Raw genomic sequence first — 20,896 nt, 5'->3', positions numbered from 1 at the left:
GTGTGTTAAAGTTTTGTAAACCTAAGCTAAGGAAATCTAGGTTTGATATCATCCTTTATGGGTAAAACTATTCTACACCTAAGCTGAGGAAAGCTAGGTGATATGTAATATGAAAAGAAAATGTGTTGTTAAATAAATTAATAAAAAAAATTCACTTGGAGGGTGGAGCACCAAGAGAGAGGAGATGCTTCCAAATCCCATGAGGAATGGGATAGAGATGAATCTTTCATGATAAAGCTTCTATATGTGATTCTAGATAAGCTTGGATGGATTGGAGATCCATCGGATGGATGGGAGATAAAGATCCATCAAACATAAAAGCTTTGCGGGAGATAAAGGAAAGATTTTATGAGGAAAATCGTCATGGGAGATAAAGACGAGCTTTTCCAAAAAACACCTAGGCAAATGGAAAAATCCATAAAAGCGGGATGTTTCTAATGGTAACTAAATCATGAAAGATGGTATTAAATGCCCATTGCATTAACCAATTGAGGACAGTTGATCCTTCGCAAGATCTTCAGCTTGGGGGGGAATCAAAGGTGATTCATGGCTGGGTGGTGGTGCTCCTCCCTCCACGTGAGGTTTAAGTTGGTTGGATATGTGGTGATTGTGTTGTATGTTGGCTCTTAACTCTAAATTTATTTTCCTACTGTTGAAATGGTTAGATCATACAATTCAAGAGAATAGTAGGAAGTTAGCTCCCTTAATTTAATGAAGCAAATAATATGACTTTAACTTATGTGATCATTGAATAGGAGAATGGTAACTATACTTGATAAATGATTTTGGTTCTAAGTCTGTAATCGTGAAGCCAGATATTCATGTTATTTAATCCATGCATTAAGGTACTATAAGATGAGTTGCTTTCCTTAATTTATTCCACTTTTGTACTTGCATGGCATAAGATATCTATTGATTCTTCTATTTGTATCCTTGTAATTAATCTCATTTTATGAATGTGGATGTGTGTAATATCCAATTAATCTAAAGGTATTCATATTTTCAAAGGATCAGAGTATGTAAGTAATGCTATATAAAGTCTCCAGTTAACATGGCGGACAGTGGTGGCTTCATGCAGATCAGATGGTATAATTTCTTTAACGGAATAGTCTATGATGGTCAGAAGATCTATGGTATGTATACTCAATAAGGTTCGATCTTCACTCTTTCTATTTCTTAAGAGTAATCTTTATGATGAAAATGATGGATCCTTATTATGCATATGTTCTTATTGCATTATGATGTAGCAGTAGAACTTATTAAGTGGATGAAAACGTAAGTGGTTCATTGAATTATAAACTCTAACAGTTGGATCTAAACACCCTCATCCTGGTATGAGTTAGGGACTGTGTAGGTATTCTTGCATGTGCATAATAGATAAGACAATATTAGCTTGATTATGTCTGATGTAAGATGCATGCCCATGCTATTGGAGATAGATGTAGGGAAATGTTCTATTAATGTTGCATGGAATATTGCATGAAGACATTAAAGTAGTTGTAAGGGTTGCATGTTAGGAGGGCATGTGATATAATACCCAAGATATATGATTCTCTACCTTGATATTTCACCGTGGTTATGATCCTTGGTTCACTGGACTCGTGATGACTGTGAAATCTTAATTGTAATCAAGACAAAAAAATTAAATTTATGGGGCCTAGAGGCTATTTTCTTGGGTAGGCTAAGGAGGTTCATTACAATACACATGCAGAAGTGTGTGATACATATAGTCTGAGAAAAAAAAATATAGTATTACAGCATCGATTTCATTATAATTGATAACCTCAATAGTCACATAAATAAGTTTTAAACTAAAAAACTTGGAGAAGAAATAAAAGTAAAATTTATTAGAGGGAAAACCCTCAATAGTTTCTCAACAGAGAAATTTAAAAATGACTTGGTTAACAATGTCTCACCTTTAAATTTAGAAATTACTACAGCAATTATCAAATCATACTTGAAAACCAATTCATGGGGTGAGTGACTATGATTGTAGCCTTCATAACTCTAAACAAGGGAAAAAAAATTAACACTGTAACCTCCACGACCCAATAGGGTTTTTGGGAATATAGAAAATATTATAAGTGCTAAATACTATATTTCTCTCTAAGCCGAAGAGTAGCAGAGAGAAATTAAATATACACATAGAAATTTTCTTCAAGGTCTGAAAGTAGAGCACAGGTAGCCAAGAGGGAAATTAATAGTGACTGACCTATAGCATAATTGAAGGAGGTCAGAAGTCGCACTCTCCTTACTCCTCAGTAACCTAAAACAAAAAAAGAAATTCAATAGGTTTCTGCATACCTACAACAATGAAGGGTTTGATGGGTAAGCATAGACATTCAAGTATTGGGAATTAGGGCTTAGTGAGTATAATAACATTTGAAACAAAAAGAAAATACCTATGGTATTAATGAGTGTTCCAGAAAGGCTTTCCCTGTAGTAATCATAGTAGATTATCATTCCAATTGCATCACGACTATTCATTAGATAAAAGGAAGGGGATATGTAGAAAATTTAAAAGAAATACAAATTATACAGATACCTGCAACGTTGTGACTCAAGGAGGTATCAGCTCTTCCCATCACTAACCATATGATGTAAGGGTTGCGATGATTCTCAATATACATATGGAAATAAAGACAAAAATTTACCTACATATACATAATTATATACATTAACATGAACCGACGATGAACAAAAAGGAAACCCCAGTTTATGTAGAAACAAAAATGAGTTGCATGCGCAGGGTAAACAAGAAAATCCTTGTATACATATGAACCTTGGTTGCCTCCAAAAAAAGGTGTCTCTAGGAGAATAGTTCAAGCCTACGAGATTAGATGTAGACATTTAGTAATCAAGGAAAAAAGTGAAAACACATTATTGAGCGATATTTCAACCATACACCATCAGTAATTCTAATGAGGATGATGAATGAAGAACTAGTAAATTAATCAGAGAAAACCAAAATGTAAATATTAAACCAGGAACAACTGTTTTAGTTAGGGGAAAAGGTTTAAATTGGGTACCATCTCTTCAATTGAGTGTCGAAACCCTACGAAGTCACATGCGGAGGTGAAGAAAAAACACGACTTACATAATAACGAGATTACTAGCTAACATATATATATATATATATATATATATATATATATATATATTCTGGCTTATTCACCTACATTCTCGGTCAATGTTGTTAGAGTCTGTCTGGTCAGCCCTCCGTCAGAGATCAAAACTCTTTGTGCATTTCAATTTTAGGTGTCCCGCTCCATTCACTCAACTGCATTTCGCTAGGGACATGCCATGATCTGACAGAGAAAGTAATGCTACTCATTTTTCCCTCATCTCTGGCTTCTGCTGGCTCAGGTCTTTGTCCATAACCATCGAAGCCCATGACAGTCCCGGTCTAGTCCTATTATAGGACATAGTCATTTTTATTGTTTGGGTCCAGAAATTCATCAGTTTGGTCTCTAAAAACATGTCCAGAACAAGCCATGCAAGCCAGAGGGAGGCCCTACAAATTTATGGTTCGGAAAGCTTCATCATCACCTGAAAGGACATCGACTCTTCTTCAAAACTCTGTTTTGAAGAAAAGTCAAACAAGGTCAACTATGACAAAATTTTCCAAAAAATTGCCAGTTGACTTTTTCAGATGCAGTCATGGTTTTCATGGCCAAATGCCCAGTCACACAGTCCCCGCAAAGAAATGCCAAAAATCCCATCATGAGAGCCAAAATTTCAAAGAAAAAATGAAAAGCAGAGTGTTTTAAAGTCAATGAAAAAAGTGCAAAATACAAACATTAGAAAGTGGGTTTTCAAAGAAGAAAAAATTGAACCCAACTCTCCCAAGCCTATATATACTTGTTATTGCCCAAAACAAAAACCATTTGTGCTTTGGCAAGCTTGGAGAGAATTTACAAAGGTGAGAGAGCCAATTCATGAGGGTTTGAGTGAAGGAGAGCTAGTTTCCAAAGGGTGCAGCGCATACACCAGGGCGCGCGGCGCACACAGACGGTGTAACGCACTGGCAGCCAGCTCACAGTGCAAAATCAACAAGGGCACAACGCATTGGGCTTGGCACGCGACGCACACAGCCAGGGAGCTAAAAACACTCAAAAATTTATTTTATATCCCAGTTGAAGGCTAGCAAGAAAGAGGTAGGCTCGAATGAAACCTCTTCTCTGTCAATTTGGTCAATGGTTTGTTGTTTCTAAGATGTTTAATGATATCCAAAGCACATTGGCCATACATGAAAATAATCATCAAAGCAAAAATGATAAATGGGGTCACAAATTTGTGAAGACGCGACCAAGGTTTTACTCCCCTCCCCTTGTCCCCTCACTCCTCGTCATTTCCACCGCCATTCCACCTTGTCTCATAAGGAAACCCCCTAGAAATCTCCATTAAGACCCTACCCTAGGTGTTCCAAGAAAATTAGTGTCATTTGACAGTGCGCGGCGCACACACAAGGTGGCGTGTCGCACTCAGGGTACGCGGCGCACTGGGAGCCCGGCCACAATGTTAGTATTACACTGGCGCGGCGCATACCCGGCGCGCGACGCACTGGGCAAAGCGTGCGGCGCACAGACCTGTGAGCCTAAAAAAACACCGAATCGCCTAGATTTTTATAAATGGCTCTCAAAATTGCAAAGGTGGCCCTAGATACCTTCACCATTGATCCTTAACTCAGAGAAAAATATGATTTTGGTGACCATGAAATCAAAGGCAAATTTTTTATTAAGTAAACCCAGAAATGACACAAAGAAGGTCAAAAAGCTAGGATTTTGCTACAGTAACATGATTGCTAAAGCATACTCCTACCCTACCCCTATCTAACTAATTCCCCTGTAGCAGTTTCCCTTAATAGTTACCCTAGCTACATTGTAATCATATCTATTCGTCCCCTTTATTCATATAGCTCAAGATATCAAACCCTGCCCCATCAAAACCATACCCCAAACACTCCCAAATCCCTGATAAATTTCTCCTTTAAACCCCTATTCCCCTTTTCATCATTCCCCTCCCAACACTCCCCTATTTTATTGTCCCCTTGGTAACAGATTTTCAGAGCATCTATTAGTTTCATTGGATTCAGAGGGCAGCATAAAACTCAAGGTACAAGCAATAGTAATGGCATTAGAAAATTCATCAGAGTATGAGGAGGGGACCCACAGCGACACATCTTCAGGAGAGAGGCCCATAGGAGACATCACCAGAGCAGCAAACATCTCAGAGATGAGCTAAACACCCTCACAGAGCTACAGGCATGCCCACTTGCCATGTCTTGTTTCCAGCACTTGGCATGTTATGAATTTTGCCAAAGGGTGGCAAATGTCAGAGTACATCATGAGTTGGCCCGCCTTTTTGCACTTCATCTATAGGGAGGTCAATCTGTCCTGGCTGGGGTCACTTTCACCTTGAAACCCGAGACCATATCAGCGGCAACATGAATACCGAACGTTGGGGAACAGTAGCATAATAAAAGGAAGGTGGAGAGGCATCTTTATGAGCCTTACATCAAGAACAGCGGTTTGAGCCAGCTCACCGGATTTTTTCCGTTCAGGTTTTTGAGCGATGGGTATGCCCCACTCATGAGGTTGATCATGAAGTATTTTAGTTGTGAGGGTAGGTTTTCTCACCTTTATGCCTATCACATCCTCTTGCTCATGCACTTCACCAGGGTGCGGATGATGAGCCTCCCATTTTTCATTTGCAACAACATTGAGAAGATGAAAAATTTCATGCAGCACAAGACCCCACGATAGCAGCTAAACAGTGTCTATCATTTTTCTCTCATCTGGATTTTGGTGGACCATTAGTTGGGATTACAGGGTATTGTTTGGGAGGACTTCATCTCCCGTGATTTCTTCAGCGCTCCTCCGGTGATATCAGAGGCAGAACATGAGGTGGGAGGTCCTTCACGTCAGTTTGAGCCTGAGATGGGAGGTCCTTCACATCAGTTTGAGCCTGAGATGGGAAGTCCTTCACATCAGTTCGAGCACCATGAGACTGCCACCATGCCATAATACATCACATACCAAAAGGGTAGTAGACCGTTGTTTGCAGCAGCAAAGCGAGTGTTATCTCCACCTGGGGTGGAAGGGGCCTTGCTTCCGCCATCAGCATCATAGGAGTATGGTAAGGGAAAGGAGCCAGTGCAGGAGGAAGGGCCATCAGGTGAGCGAGAGACCAAGTTTGTTCTCCTCCAGGATGATGAGGCAGATGCAAAACCAACCAAGGAGGAACTTATAGAGATCATCAGGGAGCAGCAATCAGAGATTGAAGACTTGTCCATTGATTTAGAAAGGGCCAAGTGGAACATGAACTACCTGGAGTGGAGAAACAAATAGCTTGAGGACCAACAAACGATCATGGAGCTACAGAACATCTGCGAGCAGTGCCAAGCTGCTCAAAGAAGAAGGGTCCCGCTCACATCTTTAGAGCAAGCGATCAATGAAGACCGGGAGTCCAACCTTGAGAGGGTCAACATGCATTTGGAGAGGTTGTTGGAAAAAGTTTATTGGAACCTTGCTATATTGAGACACATGACTTTCCATTACAGGGTGCAGAACATGAGTGCACAGTCCCGGATAAGGAGTTTGAAAGCAAAACTGAGGAAAGTAACAAGAAGGGTAAAACAGGAAAAGGAGCAAGATAGCCTTAGAATCTTGGCTAATGCTTCCTTGGCTCAGCATGGCACCCCATAGAGATCCTCCAGCCCAAATTTCAAAAAATTTGGGCAAATTTTGGTCACAGGCAAATTTTTTGGGCACAAAACAGGAAATTCCTCCCTGTGCGCCGTGCCACTGGTGCGACGCTAAAAATCTAGGACTCTAATCGAGGAACGGCTTGCATATTTGGATTTAGCATCGAAAATTACGTCTACTGGTGTCTGGGAAAGAAAGTTTGACAAGTTTTGGGTCTCCTAAATGTCAAAAAACACCCAAAATTGGCCTCTCTGCCACTTTTTTGACACACAGAATGTAGTCTTCGAAGAATGAAGATTTGGAGGGGAAAATGAGCACCAAATTGGAAAATTCTAGTGGGTTTAGAAATCAGACAGGACAGGCTTTCCAACAAGCCCACTTGAGCACATTTTGGACACCTATAAGTGCCCCAAAATAGGCTCCAAAGTGGCGCGATGCACAGAGAATTTGCCGCGACGCACAGGAGAAAAAACTGCGAATTTGCTCCTGTTTCGTGAAATTTCGGGTCGCGACTTCTCCAAGTGGGCCCGGTCATCTACACTTCGGTTTTTTGGCACCAAAGGCAGCATTTAAAGAGTTTTCTCTCCAGATGGGCATCTATCCAAGTGGCAAAAGAATGCAAAGGGTCACCCTAGCGAAATGTCATGCTTGAGAGCGCTGCACCTATAGCTGATGGTTGCCTCTCCATCTCCATTTCGTAATGATTTGAGTAACTTCCCAACCCCTGGGAATTATATCTCTTCTCCACTCATTCTATATATTGTATGCAAGTTATTTGCAAAGGGTTGGCTAGCTTGTAACTTCTGGGAGACTGTGGGAAAGAAACTTTGTTTCTTCACTGTGTATATTTGACAGAGAATTAATGAAAGGCAGTGGCTCTGTTTCATGAGATTCTTGTGGTTGTGAGTGTAGCAAATGTGTTCTTATTTTCCATATGTATCTTGTTATGTTTCATAATTTCATTCACATTTCATTTCAGTGAAATTTTCTAAGTGAGATTAGGTAGAATTCAATTTATATTGCTCTGCCTGTGGGAAAATTTCATGTGCAGTGTCATTCTTCTATTGAAAAGGATTCATGCGACTATGCCCTTTTCACTTTCTTCAGCAATCTTTCCATTCTGCATTACCTTAAACCAAAATTTCTGCTCTTTCCGCCTACCTTGCCTCACAGAATAATCTGTGCCTTCATTTTCAATTCTCTGTTCTTTACTGAGCACCACTCCCATATACATCCCAGAAGCTTGGTCACTTCATAAAATATTTTCCAAAATCCCTATCCACTTACTAGCCTAAGGTAAACAGTGTATTGTAAGTCACCTCAGATTGTTTTCGATCATATATTCACTGAGCGTGACTCGGATAGAGCCCTGTCTTGCTCTGGTAGGGCTAGCTACCAGACTGAGCGTGGTTTGTGGTTACCCTAATTTTTTCCTTCCTTCAGCCTAAGGCAGATTTAGGTGCTAACATAGTGGCGACTCTGCTGGGGAACAATTGAAAATCAAATCCCCTTGTTTCATGAGAATTATAGGCTTCTGGATGATGAGCTTAGGATTGGAAAGGCTGAGTAAGTTGGTTGTGTCCCGTAATTTCTCTCAATAGCACGCTGGCTTCAAGACGATATACCAGACCGAATCCAGACGTAGACCCTCCTCATATTTACGAAAATCCCAATTTTATCCCAAGACTCCTTCGTCAAGAAAGCACCATAACTCCCGTGTTCAAATCCCATTCATGTCCCGACATTTTTGAGTATCTTGAAGAGCTTGAGTTTGACGAACGATTTGAGATATCACTGTTTGAATCTAAATCTACAAGGGCTGTTGATTATACTGTCCCCGATCCGCAATTTCTTGTAGACGTTGAGACAGAAAGAGCTAATACATTAATCGATAATTACATTGCCACACAACCCCAAACTCCAAGTGCAAGCCCCTTGCAAACTGTGCACACTCCTCCAACACCTCCAAGGCTAAATCCACCGAGAATGATGGCTACCCGTTTCGCACCCCTTGTTCTGCCCCAAGTCCTAGATGACATGCCAAATGACTATCAAAGTAAAATCCCGTTTTTTGATGGAACTCCTAACAGTATTACAGCTCAGCAACATGTGGATAAAATGGCAGATTTCTATGAACTTCATGAGATTGATGCGGAGAACGTGGCAATGAGGCTCTTTGTACAAACATTTGTAGGTGATGTGAGGAAATGGTTCAAAGGTTTGAAGGATGCGAGTATCACTACCTTGGCGGAACTACAAAGGCAGTTTTTGAACCGCTGGGAAGTGAAAAAGAATCCCCTTCAAATTCTGGCCGAGTATGAACAAATCAAACGGAATGCGGTGAGTCGGTCCAAGATTATTGTGTTAGATTTAATGCAGTCTACAACGAAATCCCAGACCATCTAAAGCCACATGTGGGACTAGCAATGATGAAGTTTCCGGATGGTTTTGATGCTGACATGGCGTACCAATTAAGAGAGAGAGAACCGGCTACAATGGAAGACATGCAGAAAATTGCAGTCAGCGTTGAGGCAAATCTGTTGTCCAAAAGAGAAAGAGCGAAAGCAGAGAATAAAACCACTATGAAGAAGAATCTTCTTCAATGAATCAGCTGCTCAAAAAGGTAGAATAGATGCCTGAAAGAGTAAAACTTGACAAGCCATAGCCACAAGTTAGGAATCCTAACTTTCGTGGCCAACAGCAGCCACAATATAGGATAAGACAAAGAGATCAGCGAACTCAAGAGCAAACAGCACAACAGCCGGTACAAACACCTTTGCAGCAGAATTTTGTGCATGGACCGGAGTCAGATGAGGATGGGAATGTAATAGGCGAGGAAAACCATCTCTTTACTCTAGATGAGCTGCCTACTTACATCACCGAAGAAGAAGAATGCGCAGTAAATTCAGCTACACACCAAGACACTGATTTTATTCTAGCTAACGAAACCGTGTTGGAAGAAGAGTCAGAAGAATATCAAAGGGGGTATATGAATGCTTTGTCCGCACAATAGCAGTGATATTCCCTTAGAAACAGAGATGTACCGGCCAAACCAATTCAGAAAAAGAAGGAGGATGAAACAACAAAGAATGATCCATTAGCTACTCAAAGAAAGGGAAAGGAGGCGGTTGTTCCAGAAAGCAGCAAATCAAAATCAGTAGAACAATCACAGGAACCAACCACATCAAAAGAGAATGAAAGGAAAGAGATCCCAGTCAAAGAGGTAGAAAGAACTCCCACTTTCACCCTAGAGAATGAGGTTTCTAAGCTAAAGGTATCCATCCCTTTGACTGAAATCGTGAAGAACAACAGTTATAGAGAACAAATTTCTAAAATGTTGAATTTGGACCCAATGTCTGACATGGTAAACGTAGAAGATGATCAGCCTGAAATGATTTTTGCGTCAGCAACGAATGGTGAGTCTCTCGATAGCGATGTGCCACCCTTCTATATCAATTTACGATTGCATGATTTTGTGTTACACAATGCCATGTTCGATTCCGGAGCCTCTCACAATCTCATGCCCAAGGCTATCATGGATAAGCTTGGTCTGGACATCACCTGCCAATATCACGATCTCTATTCATTCGATTCCAGCAGAGTAAGGTGCATAGGGCTCATCAAAGACTTGGTTGTGAGTTTGGATCAGCTTCCTATGAAAAACGTGTTGGAAATAATACTGAGAGGGGGGTGAATCAGTATTATTAAGTCAAATATTTTCCTTTTCAACTTCAGATCATATACGCTACTTCAGTTAATACAAACAGCGTATATATGCAACTACAAATAAAGAAACCCGCATATATAAAGCAGACTTATTATTTGATTTATCTTTCAGATGTCAGTCATTAATCTGTGAATCAGAAGCAAATAGACAGTACCAGAAACAGTGAAACAAAGCAGAAGACAGTCACACACAAGAACACAAGATAATAAGGAGGAAACCCAATGTGGGGGAAAACCCCCTATTGCAATTTGTCTCTATCTTATTTTTAATTAGAAACTTCTCTTTACAATGTTTTGTACTGGTGCAGACTTTACCAGTACGCAGGCTGCAACCTGCAGAGAGCTACAACTCTCTCTCGTTCTCCAGCTTTCCTGGAAGGGAGCTCCAACCCCCTTAGTTCTTGTACTAGCCTTGAGATACTAGTACGCAGGCTCCTACCTGCAGAAGGCTGCAACCTTCTCTTTGCTTTCAGGGACCTCGTTTCATTAATTTTCAGACTGGATCCACAAGTAACATCAATCAAACATCAAGAATTTCTGCATCAACCAAACTTCTTTTCACCAATCAAAGCTGAATCAAATAAACCCTTCTCTGACCGTTGTACCCAGAACACAGTAACTGTAACCAAACACCAAATTCTGAACCCAGAACACTGCAACAATAAAATAGAAGTAGCTAGAGCATAAATCAAGATATGTACGCTACTTCACTATTCAGAAACCTGCGAGTATACGCTTCTGTACCACAACCAACCTGCGTATACGCTTCTTTCACTTACAGAAAAAGCGTGTATATGCGCCTGCACTTCACTGAACCTGCGTACAGATCTATAAAGGATAATTCATTCTTTTAAACATTCAGTCATTAGTTAACCCAGATTATTAGATTTATAGATCAAGTGTGCGCCACATATAACAGATCAAAATCATACAGAGATACCAATGTTCAAGCCTTGAGATTTTGATCCATCAATAGACCTTATCCTTCTTGCGCTCACGTTCCTCCTTCCTTTAGATCCAGATCTGCACCATAATCCAATCACCAGTATTCCAGATCTAGCATAACATCAGATATTCAATAATTCAGATGGTGTTCATGCCTAATGATCTCCTCCCTCTTTTATAGTGCTAGGCCTTTCTCAATACCAAGGTCCAAAACCATAACAAAACAATACCAAGGGCCCAATACTTGGGATCAACACACTTGTCGAGATACCATGGTCCAAAACCATAGGTTCAAATACCGAGGACTAACTACCACGGACCAAAAGTAAGTTCTCCAACATATACGTGCTTTTCTTTGCATGAAAGTGTGTGTATACGCATACGCGCCTCTGAAACGTCAAACCCACGTGTATACGTGTCTTTGTCTAGATGAACTTGTGTATATGTCTTTTCCTTCCTTCTGAAAGCCTGAACTGAGATCTGTTACCAAAGAGAGTTGCCATTAAGGACAACACCTGTGCCATAGCTCCAAACCTGTGCCATAATGCCAACAATCTCCCCCTTTGGACTTGATGGCAACCCAAAATCCTGAAAGTCATTCTCCCCCTTTGTCATCAAGGGTAAAGGGTTGTGCTCCCCCTGAGTACATGCTGAAATTTCTGCCCTGCTGTGCTGACCATGCTCCCCCTGACTGTAGGCAAGATCTGCAAAAGATGTTCTTCAAGAAGAACCATGACTTATACATTATAAAAGACCTTCCTATCACCAAAAGACTCAATACATACATCCATCACCCAACCAAGTGGGGATACATCAGAAAATTACATATGACAACCAAGTTCATTACATGTTCATCCCAGGCATAGTGGGGAAACCAAGATAGGCCGTTACATGACCTTGACACCATAAAAGAGATACCACAAAAGAGATACATGACATAGAGATGAAATATCTAGAATAAGACTTATGAAAGTCACAAATAACTGATAGCAGCAGCATCTGTCAATCACAATTCAGATCAGTAACCAAGATTTCCTTTTGTTCTCCCTCTGCCTCTGCTCCACCTAAAACCAACAACAGCTGTGAACTAGAACCAAAAGCTTCTAAGATAATGCCAACAATGCATTATTAGAAGATTATCTGCTCCCCCTGAACCTGTGCTAGATGGTCTCTGTCAGACCCATATCAGACTCTCTTCAACCAGAGTCTGTCCTTGCTGATTTTCTTCAGAACTCCATATACGCGACTGCACCTGCATAAATCGGCGTATGTACGCGGATCGTCCTCATTCAACTCACGTGGACCCATTTTTCTCTGAAACAGACATGATTTAATAGCAAGATGATGCATCAACTACTCCCAGCTTCTGTCTGAGGTATTCAAATGTCTCCCTGGGCAGTTTTTTGGTGAGAATATCAGCAACTTGTTCCTTAGAAGGAACATATTCCAATTTGACCTTTTGTTCCAACACTTGTTCCCGGAGAAAGTGATACTTGATCGGTATGTGCCTGGTCTTTGAATGCATGACTGGGTTCTTTGAAATGCTGATTGCACTTGTATTATCACATAAGATGGAGATAGGTGGTGTACAAGTGATTTGAAAATCCTGCAAGGTCTGCATCATCCAAAGAAGTTGAGTGCAGCAAGATGCAACAGCCACATATTCCGCTTCAGCTGTAGATAAAGCAATCGAACTCTATTTCTTGCTGAACCAAGATACTAATCTGGAACCCATAAAGAATGCACCACCACTTGTGCTCTTCCTGTCATCCACGCTTCCGGCCCAATCTGCATCTCTGTAAGCATGAAGTGTGAGATCTATATCTCTAGGATACCATAAGCCATAGTTTTGAGTTCCTTGAAGGTACTTGAATATTCTCTTGACTACCTGAAGATGAGTTTCCTTTGGATTTGCCTGAAATCTTCCAACTATTCCCACTGCATGCATGATGTCTTGTCGGGTACCTATCAAATAAAGTAGACTTCCAATCATATATCTGTAGGTTGGTTGATGCACTGCTGTTGATTCATCATTTGCACTGAGGCTGCATCCTGTGACCATGGGGGTACATACTGGTTTTGCATCTTCCATGCCATATTTCTTCAAAATCTGCTTGAGATACTTGGTTTGAGACAAGAAGATACCGCCTTCATTTTGTTGGATTTGCAAACCAAGAAAATATGTCAGTTCTCCAAGCAAAGACATTTCGAATTCTTTCTGCATCACCAAGGCAAATCTTTGACTCATAGCTTCTTCATTGCTACCAAAGATAATATCATCTACATACACAACAAGTATTAGCAATTTGTCATTTTCAATTTTTATGTAAAGATTGCTATCTGCTGATCCCTTTGAAAAACCTTGTTGATGAAGATATTTGTCCAAATGGTAGTACCAAGCCCTTGGAGCCTGTTTAAGACCATAGAGAGCCTTTTTTAGTCTACATACAAGATTTGGATCATTCCCAAGGATGAAACCATCTGGTTGCTCAATGTACACTTCTTCTTCTAAGTCCCCATTCAGAAAGGTTGATTTCACGTCCATTTGAAAAACTTTGAACTTCTGAAAGCTTGAGAGAGCAAGGAACATTCAGATGGCCTCAAGTCTAGCAATGGGAGCAAAATTTTCTTCAAAGTCTATTCCTTCTTGTTGAGCATACCCTTTACACACAAGTCTGGCCTTGTTTCTAATTACTTCCCCATTTTCATTCAACTTATTTTTGAAGATCCATTTTGTCCCTATGACATTCTTATCTTTTGGTCTAGGAACCAACTCCCAAGTGTTGTTCTTTTCGATCTGCTCAAGTTCTTCATCCATTGCCTTGACCCAGCATTCATCTTTGCATGCCTCTCTTACATTTTGTGGTTCAATGGAGGAGAGCAATGCCAAATAGCTTGAGGCTTCTGCAATTGTTCTTCTTGTTTGTACACCTGCTTCTTTCTGCTCCAAAATCTGGGATTTTGGATGATTCTTCTGAACGTACCTGGATGGAGTCTTCTCTTCTATCCTTATTTGCTCCTTAGGTGCCTCTTGAGGTTCTTCTTCATCAACTGTCTGATTTGGAGAGTAGTCTTCATCCTCTTCGATATTTTCATGATTTACTTGCCTAGGGATGTATCCTTTATCAGCAACCACTACATCAATGTTGTCAACAATTCTTCCATGTCTTTTATTGTAACACTTATATGCTTTGTTGTGGGGAGAATAACCAAGGAGAATGCCTTCATCTGCTCTAGGTTCAAGTTTGCCAAGCTGTTCATCAGTATTCTTAATATATAATTTGCTCCAAAAAAATTTGAAATGCTTTACCGAAGGAGTCTCACCATACCAGAGCTCATGCGGAGTTTGAGTGTTGTTCACTCGGCCATTTGTTTTGTTGAGAATAACAACCGCAACAAATGCAGCTTCACCCCAGAAGGTTGCGAGAGTTCCAGACTCATCAAGCATAGCACGAGCCATTTGTTGAACCGTTATGTTCATCCTTTCCACCACTCGATTTTGCTGAGGAATCCTAGCTGTAGAGAATTCCCTTCTTATTCCATGTTCTTCATAGAAATCAAAAAATTCATTTGAGGTAAACTCCCCACCTCTGTCGGACCTGAGGCACTTAATTTTGTGATCTGATTCGTTTTCAGCCAAAGCTTTGAAGGATTTGAATTTTTCGAATGCTTTGTCTTTGTGCTTCATAAGTCCTAACCAAACGATCCTGGAGAAGTCGTCAATGACTAATATAAAGTATTCTTCTCCTCGAGGTGACCTTGTCCTAAAGGGACCACATACATCTGTATGGACTAGCTCAAGAGGCCTGCTAGCTGATCCTTCCTTTTCAGGGAAGTTAGTTCTGGTTTGCTTACCAAACTGACATGATTTGCATATTGTGTTGTCTGGAATTTTGATATCTGGAAGACCACGAACTGCCTGATATTTGCATGCTTTCCTTATTTGTGAAAAGCGTAGATGCCCGAACCTCCGGTGCCATAACTAGTGTTCATCATCCTTGCTCAAATAGCATTGTTGTTGTCCTTCTTCAAATATGTATAAATTATTTGGTGTTCTTCTACCTTTGATCACTGTTTTTCCTGTATCAAGATCACGAACACTACATCCATTTGATTGAAATATTACCATGATTCCTTGATCGCACATCTGACTGACACTCAGAAGATTATGCTTCAAGCCATCAACATACAAAACATTTCCAGCTTTGACCTTTTCTTTCAGCTGAGCAGTGCCTTTTCCTTTTATCGCTGCAGGGGTATCATTTCCAAAAGAAACTTTCTTTCCCTTTTCTAAAGCAGTATATGATTCAAGTTTTTCTTTATCACCTGTCATATGCTTCGAACATCCACTGTCGATGTACCATAGATTTTCCTGTCCTTCTGCATAAAGGTTCCTTTACTCTCCATGTTCTGGTGCTTGAGGCTTGTTCCTTTGTCTGCCGAAACCTACTCCTGCATTCAGAATCTTCATGACCGACGTTATTACAAATAGAACATTCAATTTCATTTTCAAGTGCCGAAAATTTGTTATACGTCCTTTGCGTAATCCCAGTCATACTTCTTTGTTTTTGAGCTTCTCTAGTCATGATTGTCTTATAGGCAACACATTGAGCTGCTTTGTGACCAAAGTTATGGCAAGAGAAATATTGGCCACTGAAGAAACTTCTGCGATTATCAAATCTACCAGCCAAATGATTGTAATTTCTATTGTCATCCATTCTTGAAGAAAATTGAGAAGTTTTTACCTGTGGCTGATTGTAGCTTTTGTTCACCCTTAAGATGGATTGCCCCTGGTTTACCTGGTAGTCTTTGTTTGTTCTTGATGTAATTCGTCCTTGTTTTACCTGGTGATCTTCATTGGGCTTTTGCTCATTCCTCCTTGCTGCATCAAGATAACTCCTTGAGGTGGATGCTTGAGATGTTTCTCCATTATAACCCAGACCTGTCTTGATTAGTGGAGAACGCTGTACATTGATAATCTCATCCAGAGTTTCAGATCCTTTAACAAATTTAAGATTAAGAGCCTTTGTTTTCTCAATTTCTTTTCTAAGGCCAACAATTTCACATTCTAACTTCTCAAGAGATTTTTCTTTTTCATCAAGTTGGAATTGCAGAGTATCAATGATCATATCTTTTTCTTCTAAACATATTTTGAGTCGAGAAATCTCTTCATAAAAACCATCTACATCTATAGCGTCCATGTAATCATCATCTTCAAAGGCCATTAAAATTTTATAATCATTACCTCGTTCATCTTCGTCACTATTTGATAGGCCATCACTGTCTTCATGAGTGTAGTAACATTTCTTAGTTGCATTCTTTTTCTTGTTCCATCTAACAGGTTCCTTCCCTTTGTCAATCTTATCCTTGTCAGGACATTTGGCAGCATAGTGACCGACTCTTCCACAAGCAAAGCATTTGAAATGTAACTTACCTCGGAACCGTCCAGTACCCCGTTGAAGATTTCTGACAAAATTCGATTCTTCTTCTTCTTCTGACACGTGTGCTGACTCATAGTACTCTCCTTTGCCTGAAGACTTGAAGGCAGCTTCTCTCCTGTCTGATGGACCTCCTTTCCTCATTTCATAAGCAGTTAGAATTCCGTGCAGCTGTGACATTTTAAGGCTTTGTAGATTCTCTTTTTCTTCTATTGCAGAAACTTTAGATTCAAACCTAGGGGACAAAGATCTTAGAACTTTTTCAACCACAACAACCTCTTTTATTTCTTCACCCAAATTTTTCATACAATTAACAATCTCATCTACACAAAGAAAATAGTTAGCCACACTTTCATCATTATACATCCTGAGATTTTCATACTGAATCCTAAGGGTTTGAAGTTTTTCTCATTTTACCTGATCATCTCCTTCATAGCTCAGAACAATCTTGTCCCATATCTCTTTTGCGGATTTAAACTACATTACCTTGACAAATTTTGATTTAGATAGGCAACCTAATAGAGTATTGACCGCCTTTGCATTTGTTTCATATTTCTTCTTCTCAGCCAGATCTGTAGGAGTTGCTGATGGAAAAGTATACCCTGTATCTATGATATCCCAGACTTCTGTACCAAGAGATTGAAGATAGGCAGTAACTCTTACCTTCCAATAAACAAAGTTTGTCCCATCAAAAATCGGTGGCCTGATTGATGCTTCCCTCTCGTAGTTGCTCATGATGAAAGATCTTTCTTCAAGCGATCAAGCTTCTTCTGAAGAACTTGGCTCTGATACCAATTGTTGGAAATAATACTGAGAGGGGGGTGAATCAGTATTATTAACTCAAATATTTCCTTTTTCAACTTCAGATCATATATGCTACTTCAGTTAATACAAACAGCGTATATACGCAACTACAGATAATGAAACCCGCATATATAAAGCAGACTTATTATTTGATTTATCTTTCAGATGTCAGTCATTAATCTGTGAATCAGAAGAAAATAAACAGTAGCAGAAACAGTGAAACAGATCAGAAGACAGTCAGACACAAGAACACAAGATATAAGGAGGAAACCCAATGTGGGTGAAAACCCCCTGCTGCAATTCGTCTCTATCTTCTTTTTAATTAGAAACTTCTCTTTACAATGTTTTGTACTGGTGCAGACTTTACCAGTACACAGGCTGCAACCTGCAGAGAGCTACAACTCTCTCTCATTCCCCAGCTTTCCTGGAAGGGAGCTCCAACCCCCTTAGTTCTTGTACTAGCCTTTAGATACTAGTACGTAGGCTCCTACCTACAGAAGGTTGCAACCTTCTCTTTGCTTTCAAGGACCTCGTTTCATTAATTTTCAGACTGGATCCACAAGTAACATCGACCAAACATCAAGAATTTCTGCATCAACAAAACTTCTTTTCACCAATCAAAGCTGAATCAAATAAACCCTTCTCTGACCGCTGTACCCAGAACACAGTAACTGTAACCAAACACCAAATTCTGAACCCAGAACACTGCAGCAATAAAATAGAAGCAGCTAGAGCATAAATCAAGATATGTACGCTACTTCACTATTCAGAAACCTGTGAGTATACGCTTCTGTACCACAACCAACCTGCGTATACGCTTCTTTCACTTACAGAAAAAGCGTGTATACGCGCCTGCACTTCACTGAACCTGCGTACAGATCTATAAAGGATAATTCATTCTTTTAAACATTCAGTCATTAGTTAACCTAGATTATTAGATTTATAGATCAAGTGTGCGCCACATATAACAGATCAAAATCATACAGAGATACCAATGTTCAAGCCTTGAGATTTTGATCCATCAATAGACCTTATCCTTCTTGCGCTCAGGTTCCTCCTTCCTTTAGATCCAGATCTGCACCATAATCCAATCACCAGTATTCCAGATCTAGCATAACATCATATATTCAATAATTCAGATGGTGTTCATGCCTAATGATCTCCTCCCTCTTTTATAGTGCTAGGCCTTTCTCAATACCAAGGTCCAAAACCATAAAAAAACAATACCAAGGACCCAATACTTGGGATCAACACACTTGTCGAGATACCATGGTCCAAAACCATAGGTTCAAATACCGAGGACTAGCTACCACGGACCAAAAGTAAGTTCTCCAACATATATGCACTTTTCTTTGCATGAAAGTGCATGTATATGCATACGCGCCTTTGAAACGTCAAACCCGCGTGTATACGTGTCTTTTTCTAGATGAACCTACATATATGTCTTTTCCTTCATTCTAAAAGCCTGAACTGAGATTTGTTACCAAAGATAGTTGCCATCAAGGACAACACCTGTGCCATAGCTCCAAACCTGTGCCATAATGCCAACAAAACGTTCTAAGGTTTGGCATGCTTCTTTCCAGGTCTTGGGTAGCGAAATTGAAAGGGACACTACAACTGGATTTCTCCTATGCAACAATACCTGTGTTTGGACAAATGAGGAAGTTATACCAGGAACAAAAGATGAAATATATGATCACAAGCACGGAGAAACTGATAAATCATCCTATTAACTATGTACATACAGATTTAGAGTCTTTTGTTTTGTTTTCAGATAGTTTAAATGAGATAGACAGCCAAATAGTAGAAGCAGACGACATTCCAGAAATAACAGAAAATTTTAGAGAAATTTTGAAGAAAGAGGGACAAGAAAAGCAGCAAAAGATTGGGTAATCAGCTGAAAACGATGGAAAGCAAGGAAAAAAAGGACAACAAATAGATTTTCAGCACTTGCAAGAAGACGAAGAAGGCTTGTGGACCATGGATTTTGATGGAGCATTAGGGAATGATGGCGCTGGTATTGGTATTTGGGTACGCAGTCCTTTCTCCGCCCCAAACAAAGTACCTAGCAGCATGAGAGTTTGCTCTTACAAGCTGGCCTTTGAATGTTCAAATAATGAAGCTGAATATGAAGCTCTGATTGCTGGCCTGAAGATTCTTAGAAAGCTAAACTCAAAGACGATTTCAGTATATGGCAACTTTGAGTTGTTGATAAAACAGGTCAAAGGTGAGTATCAAGCAAAACATCCTAGGATGCAGGCCTATCGTAATGCAGTTTTGGACATCTTAAAGCGATTTTCTGAATACACCTTGACATGTGTGACACGAATACAAAATAGCATTGTTGATGCTCTTGTCAAGGCAGTGAGCAGCTTGAAGATCCCCATCAACTCCAGCAATAAATTTGAAATCCATGGCAAGCATTGTCCAGCCATTCTGGACAATCAGCGACATTGGCAAGTGTTCCAAGATGATGAGGAGATTAAGGATTTTCTGCTCAACAAAGGCAAGTTCAAAGAAACCTTAATCGATGTGGAAAATGATGAGGACAAAGGGAATAGTACAAATGAAGTGTAGATCAATCAAATGGACGTATTACAGCTGAAGAATAACATCATTCCTAAAGGCTTGATACCCCTAGAGGAAATTTTTGATCAGGATGATGTAGCCCACAAGCCAACATTGCAGCCGACAGAGAAGGGTGTAGAAGAGGTCAACATCGGTACAGCTGCAAATCCAAAGTTGGTAAAATTGTCCAAAGCATTACCACCAAAGATCAAGGACAAATATATCAGTTTGATGGCTTCATTTGCAGATGTATTTGCTTGGTATTATTCTGATTTAAAGACCTATGATATGAATATCATTCAGCACACAATACCTATCAAGCCCAATCAGAAACCATTTAGACAAAAGTTGAGAAGGATCAATCCAAAGTTGCTGCCATCTATCGAAAAGGAGGTAAATAGGTTGTACAAGTCAGGTATCATTGTGCCTATCAGATTTTCAGATTGGATATCTAACTTAGTGCCTGTACGCAAGAAAACAGGTGAGATCCGCCTATGCAATGATTTCAGAAATCTAAACAAGGTATCATTGAAGGATAACTATCCGCTGCCCAAGATGGACCATAAACTTCAGCGAGTAGTGGGGGCATCTCGTATGTCACTGCTTGATGGTTATTTCGTATATAACCAAATTTCCATCCATGAAGATGATAGAGATAAGACAGCATTCACCACTCCATGGGGAACCTTTCACTATGCCAAAATGCCA

This window comes from Pinus tabuliformis, chromosome 7, assembly GCF_031772625.1.
Source record: "Pinus tabuliformis cultivar Carrire ecotype Pingquan chromosome 7, CPIR1, whole genome shotgun sequence".
Classification (NCBI taxonomy): domain Eukaryota; kingdom Viridiplantae; phylum Streptophyta; class Pinopsida; order Pinales; family Pinaceae; genus Pinus; species Pinus tabuliformis.
Note: the sequence above shows the minus strand (reverse complement) of the source record.